Below are 7,509 nucleotides of genomic sequence, written 5' to 3' on the forward strand. Positions count from 1 at the left end.
ATTGTGTAGCCTTCGCTAAACAGAGAAGCCTGAGTAACAAGGGATACCTCCACAGATCTACTTTATCTCATCCCAAGAAAGTGGACGTGAACGACCAAGATAAAGAAGGAAAAAGTCTAGTCTACATAGGGTCAGCTGGCAAGAGGACAGAGGTAGATGACGCATCCAATCAGCATTAAATGCTCTAATATCTTATCTACACGCATGAATCAAGGCACGTGGAGAGAGAAGGCGTGGCAGAACCTTATTGGCGGAAGCTGGCAGTGAACGAAGGTACAACCTATACTAAGGTTGGGTAGTTCCTGAAGGAACGTGGGCCAGCTGAGGTGGCAAGATACGACTGGAGAAGTGCGTGGTGGAAGAAGGTACCACTGGTACTAAAGGTATATCAGCGAACGATGGACCCAGAGGCAGCAAAGATATACCAGGAGCAGAAGGGGCTATAAATACCGAGTCTCACCAACAAACTAGAGGCATTCAATTTCTAGGAGAGAAGATCTAGTCTTAAGCTTATACCTCTTTAATGTTTAGAACTTAAGTATTTACTCTTACTAGAGTTCTCTCTATTACTTCGGGAAGCATTTAAGATCTTTGTAACCACTACAAACTTAATACAATACAATACAATCACTCATTACCCCGTGGACGTAGACAAATTTCGAACCACGTTATATCTTATGTCTCATGATAACTTAGAATCTTTTACTTATATCTATGTTATTCGTTATTATTGTGATCTTAGATGTCATTTATTACTTAGAATTATCAGTTAAACAGAGGTATCAATACTTTATAGTATCAGATCCTCCGAGCTGTACACATTACGTAGACTACGGGAAAACGAGTAGTCACAATTATCTTGTTGGGATGACAGCTTCGGCTCCGTAGGTTAGCAGGAATGGAGTTTCTCCCGTGGCCGCTCTTCTTGTAGTTCGGCAGGCCCACAGGACATTGTGCAGTTGTTCGCACCATCTTTTCTTGTATGCTCCTAGCTTTTTTTTCAAGTTCATCGTTATTGTCTTGTTAGTCGCCTCTGCTTGTCCATTTATCTTAGGGTATATAGGAGTGGACTTGTTTTTCTAAATGTTGAAAGTATCGAAGAACATATTTATGCTCTTTCCTTGCAACTGCTTGCCATTGTCAGAGACTATGGCGGCTGGTATCCCGAACCTGCATATGATTTGTTAAAACAATAATTTAAAGACATTTGTGTCTCTAATCCTTTCCAAAGCCTTTGCTTCCACCCACTTGGTGAAGTAATCCGTAGCCACAATAAGGTATCTTCTCTTCGAGGTTCCCTCTATCAAGGGTCCGACGATATCAACCCCCCACTTGACAAATGGCTAAGAGCTGATGACTGATTTGAGTTTTGTTGCTAGTGCTTTAATTTTCCTGGAAAAGCGTTGGCATCCATCACAACGCTTAGACACGTTTTTTGAATCTTCGTCCATGCTTAGCCAGTAATATCCTTGCATTCTGTCTTTGACTGCCAAGGACCTTCTTCCGCTGTGATTGCCGGCATCTCTGTTGTGTATATCATGGAGTATCCTTCTACCCTCATCTCAAGAGAGGCATCGCATCAAGGGTCCTAGAAATGACCTTCCATACAGTATGCCATCACGCAGGCTGTATATTGTTGCTTTCGATTCGATCTTCCGAGCTTCCTTGACATCTGCTGGTAACGTACCTTTGTAAAGGTATTGGTGAATTGGAATCCTCCGATCATCTTCCGCTTCGTCCTCGATGTCTTCGTTGTCTTCGTCCGACATAGGTTGATCTTTGTCATCCTTCGACTTCGTTATCTGGCTCTTCTTCGTCCTCTTTTCCTTTTTCAGCTTCTCTCATGGATCGAGTTTGAACAACCATAGCCTCCTCGACTCCTGAGATTGGTCCTTCTGTAGAAGGCTCATATACCCTTCCAATTTTCATGGAGGTGGTATTTCTGTCCCTTAGCATCGATGATATGAATGCTAAGGCATCTGCATGTCTGTTATCTTTTCGACAGACATGTCTGAATGTAATGTTGTTAATTTTTGACGCATGCTCCTGTGCTAGGTTTAGGTACGAAGATAATACCGGATCCAAAGTTTGATATTTGAGGTCGATTTGTCTAATGACTACTAGTCAAACGAACATCTGACAAGACTAGATCCCGTGCCAAGCGTAGACCATGTATGACCGCCTCGTATTCTATGATGTTATTAGTGTATTGTTCGAATTCTAACCTGAACGCATAGATGAGTCGGTCTCCGATAGGGGTTGTTATTATAATCCCTATGCCTGCGCCTTCTCCATTGGAGGAGCCATCTACGAATATCTCCCATCTTCGTGAATTCTGAGGTTCCAAGAGGTCTTCTGGTTCTTGCTTGTCTTCCTCCATTCCTGGGATGTCATCTATCTCCGCTTCGTCGTTGAGAGGTAGGTCCGCTAGGAAGTCTGCTAAGGTTTGTGATTTCTTATCCTTCCTAGTTTCGAAGATTATGTGGAACTGTTTGACCATGGAATTCCATTTTGCCACCCTTCCAATTATCTCAGTGATGTCGAGGATTTGACTTATTTGAGCCTTTGTGAAGAATCGGATGGTATGTGCGTCGAAATATATCCTTAGTTTCTGTGTGACCACTACTAAGGAATATATGAGCTGCTCCGCCTTGGTATAATTACGCTCCGTTGAACTGAGTGTTTTGCTGATGTAGTATATGGGATTCTCTCCTTGTCCTTGGTCTCGTACTAATACTGCGCTCACAGCGTAGCTTGTTGCTGCTAAGTACAAGGTGAGAATTTCACCTGGCTCCGGCTTCCGTAGGATAGGTAGCAAAGTCAAATATTCCTGGATTTTTTGGAAGGCTTGGTCGCACTCCGTTGTACACATGAACATGCTTTCCTTCCTTAGTGTATCAAAAAATGATTTGCACTTGTCTGACGATCTTGCTATGAATCTTCCCATGGAAGCTAAGATTCCATTTAGCTTTTGTATTCCTTTTATTTTCTGTGGAGATGGCATTTCCATTATTGCTCGGACCCTTTCGGGATCCACTTCTATTCCTTGCTTAGTTACCAAGTATCCTAGGAATTTTCCTGAGGTTATCCCGAACGTGCATTTCTCCGGGTTTACCTTCATGTGAAAACTTCTCATGGCTTCGAATATTTTCCTTAGGTCTGATAGATGGTGTTTCGCTTCTTTTCTCTTGACAAGCATATCGTCCACGTAGACCTCCAGTATCCTGCCTATCCATGGTTTAAATATTTTTTCTACCAATCGCTGGTATGTTGCCCCCGCATTCTTAATTCAAAAGGTATCCTTGTATAGCAATACAAGCCTCGGGGGATAAAGAACGCAGTATGCTCTGGTCTTCTTCTGCAAGGGCGATTTGGTTGTAACCCGAGTATCCATCCATGAAGGATAGCCTCTGGTGACCTTCAGTTGCATTGACTAGTTGGTCAATGTTTGGCAGCGGGTAGCTGTCTTTGGGGCAGGCTTTGTTGAGATTGCTAAAGTCGATGCAAATGCGTACACCTCCGTTCTTCTTAGGTACGATCACCATGTTGGATATCCATGTGGGATACTTGACTTATCGTATGAATCCTGCAGTTAGTAGATTTTGTAACTCCTTTTCTACCGCTTCATGGTAGATGTCTGCCACCTTACGGATGCGCTACTTAAATGGTGGTATTTATGGTTTGAGCCGAAGGTGGTGGGAGACCAAATTCGAGTCAATTCTAGGCATGTCTTCCATTGACCACGCAAAGACATCTGCGTAGTCCCTTAATAGCCTTTGTAGTTGCATCTTCTCTTCCTATTCAAGTAAAGTTCCGGTATTGACCATCTTTGGTTCCACCTCCGTTCCGATGTTGATTTTCTTTGTTGGTTCCACCGGTGAGAAGGTTTGTTTCTGAGGACGTTGAGGAGTGCTTTTCTATATTGTCATTTGGCAGAGACGTTAGCCCCTGGAGTGGCAGATGTGCTTGTCTCCGGAGCTGCGGTGGCTTCGGGTACTGAGAAGGCTCCGTCCTTTACTTCTTTAGTGTTTGCCTTTCGTCTTTTTCTTTCGTGCTGCTGGGCAGAAGCTCTTTCTTTGTTGAGTCTAACCTCTGCTAGATTGCATAGCCTTGCGTCTTGCTGGTCACCCTTGATTTCCATTTCACCCATGGGTATAGGGAATCGAAGGTATTAATGATATGTCGAAGATGTTCCTTGTAATCTATGGACCCATAACCTTCCCATGATTACATTGTAGGCCTAAGGTGCTTCCACCACACAGAACCTTGTATTTGTTACTAAGGGTCCTGCACGTACCTGCAAGACGATTTCTCCTTTTGGTCTAGAGACTGCTCCATTGAAAGCGTATATTGTGCAAGTGGAAAAGTCCATCTGCTCCACTGTCAAACCCATGCGTAGGTAGGTTTCGTAAAACAATACATTTAACGAGCTGTCCCCGTCAACGAGGACCTTCGTGACGTTCCATCAATGTATTGGAAGAATGATCATAAGTGGATCATTGTGCATCTCGACCTCCTGATTGACGTCTTTTGTTGAGAATGTTAATGGCGTGGACATCCATTCTTCCCAAGTGATAGCAGGTGGTCCGCTTAGTTTAAACACTTTGTGGGCTTCTCGCTTTCTCCTGTTTCGAGCTAACTCGAGGATGTCTTCGAGTAGCTCCTCCTGACCTCCACTGGAGAAGGTAATCATGTTGATTTATTTGTCGTCCTGAGGTAGTTCTACCCTTTTCTTGGGGGCTACCTCAGTATCCGCTGGTTGCATCTGCACGTACTCCATGAACTTGCCTTCGTCTATGAATCTCTGGATCGTGTTCCTTAGGTGATAGCATGTATCAGTTGTATGCCCGTAGTACTGGTGGTATTCGCAATATTCCTTAGCCTCCTTTGTTTTATCTGGTTGCTTTCCCCTGGTGTTAGGGTAGGGAAAGCCTAGTTGTGCTCCTTCTTTGCTTAGTATGTGGGAGAATGTGGTGTTTAGCTTTGTGTAGATATTATCTACGTACTCGTCTCTTCATTTTCCTCTACCTTTGCCATCTCCGTATTTTGATATTTTGTCTCGAGAGCTGGTTCTGCCCCCGGTCTCGTTTTGCCTCTTAGGTATCTCCGGAATTGGTTCCAGAGAGTTGGTTCGTTGCGGACCTGTTGTTGTCTTTGCTTGTACCCTGGGGTTGTCCTTCTGGATTTCTTCGAGTCTGATGTAGCGGTCTTGGACAACCCTGAGTTCTCCTTCGGAATAAAGGGCTCGGTTGTGAAGCTCCACGAATATGGCTGAGGTTCTGTCAAGCCCATACTTATAACAATTAATGTTAATTTCTGGATTGACTTTCCTTATTGCTTGACATGTTTTTTGCCACCTGTATGTGTATTGCATCAGTGTCTCCTGGGGTCCGATAGCTAATGCAAATAGCCTATCTAACCATGCCTTTGTTGACTTGTTGTACATGTATGTCTCCAAGAACACCGTAGATAATTTCTCAAAGGAGTCAATTGAGTTTGCTGGTAAATTGTCATACCATGCCAATGCTGATCCCGTCAAGCTTGTCGGGAAGTACCTGCAAAGTACTACCTCATCTCTTTCCCAATGGGCAAGGACACGAGTGTAGTACCGTAGGTGGGCTGCGGGATCGGATGTACCGTTGTATGCTTGAAATGTAGGCACATGGCATTTCGGAGGGATGGGTTCCCTCAAAATGCGAAAAGACAACAGAGATGTTGTCGTTTCTTGTAGTACCTCTTCTAGTCTTGCGCCTGTGTGGCCTGTTTTTAGTCCTTGCATCTCCTTTCACATTTTTTCCATTTGCTCCATAACCATGCTCACGTTGTGAGCATCTATGAAAAATTTCTCATTGTAGTAGGACTGAGAGGGCTTGTATGTTGGATCCGTCTCATCTGGATCACGGCGTGTTCTTCTGGCTCCCCCTGCTGGGTTAGCCTTTGGTGGGTTGAGATCCACCCTTCGTCTTCCTGAGATAGCTCCGTTTTCACGCCTCTTTAGCGGAGGGTGAGTTTGGGAACCTTCGATTTGCACGTCTAGCATGTACTTCAGGTTCTGTTTTTCCTGAGCCATCACGTGTATTGCATCCTCATGCTCCTTGTTTCGTAGTAGCAAAGATGCTACTTGTACTGCTATTTATTCTTCGTTGTGGATTCCACCACCCTGAGGAGTGATGTCGGCCGGATCCTCATAGTCATCCATTCCTTCTTCTATGATCGGTGCGTCCAGATCTATCTGGATTGGAGTTAGGTTTCCCAACCCTCGTCCTGTAGGAACTAAGGTTCTGGGTAACCCTGCGTTGGCCGCAGGTGGCTGCGTGATATTGGGATGCTCTGGTAACGGCATGTCGTAAAGTGGTTGAGCTCCCAATGTTTGCCCCATCCCTTCAGCAGGAATAGGTGGTTTGTTAGCAATCGTCCTCCGTGCTATTTCACTTTGCCCGTCCTCTGCTTCCGCTCGTTGATTTGCTTGAGATGGCTTTTGAGATCTTCCTCGTGTGACTGCTGGTCGTGAGCTTGTTGGTACATCACTTGGTTTCTGCATGCCTTCGGTTTTTTCTATCCTGTAGTCACAGAAAAAATGACAAAAATATGCTACTTGGGTGCCTTCGTCAAAAGTATCAATTAATGTTCTGACACAGAAGACGTCTAAGCAGCTTTTTTAGAAAAAGGACTAAAATGACATTTGGAAAGACGGGTATTAAATTTTTATGACACCCTTGGAAGAAACAACCTTAAACGTTGAAAACCAAAAAAGGGTGTCAGATCTTCCCAAAAAACAGGGTTATTAAATGCTTTAGAAGATCTTTTTTCCTTAAACTTTTACTGAGATTCCTCTGCAGTCTGAGGTACTCATATCTAAAGGATGCTTTGTCGGAAAAGGCTATTTTAGTACAAAACAAAAGTTTTAGCGTTTTGTGAGTAGTTTTTTGTTTTTCTTTCTGAAAAGTTGTGTAGATCCGTGAGATTGCTAGTCTTTAGAGGCTATGAACTCAAAGAACTTGCGAAAACAACGGACGAACCCATCACTACAAAGTGATATTCATCGTTGTTGAGCTCAGATCTCTTCGTTTAAAGAAGATGCATAAGTAAAATAAATGACCGAATATAAAAACTCAAGCTGGTGACCAAAACCTTCTAGCGCCAAATTGTGACTACTCGTTTTCCCGTAGTCTACATAATGTGTACAGCTCAGAGAATCAGATACTAAGTAGTATTGATTCCTCTATTGAACTGATAATGCTAAGTAGTAAAGGGTACTCAAGATCACAATGACAACTAAGAATACAAAGATAATGTAAAAGCTGCTAAGTTATCATGAGACACAAGAGATTACGTGGTTCGACTTTCCTCTACGTCCACGGGGTAATGAGTGGTTGTTTTGTATTAAGTTATGGCGGTTACAAAGATCTTAAATGCTTCCCAAAGTAATAGAGAGAACCCAAGTTGAAGTAAATACTTAAGTTCTAAACATTAAAGAGGTATAATCTTAAGACTCGATCTTCTCTCCTA

The sequence above is a fragment of the Papaver somniferum genome, chromosome 7 (genome assembly GCF_003573695.1).
Source record: "Papaver somniferum cultivar HN1 chromosome 7, ASM357369v1, whole genome shotgun sequence".
Taxonomy (NCBI): domain Eukaryota; kingdom Viridiplantae; phylum Streptophyta; class Magnoliopsida; order Ranunculales; family Papaveraceae; genus Papaver; species Papaver somniferum.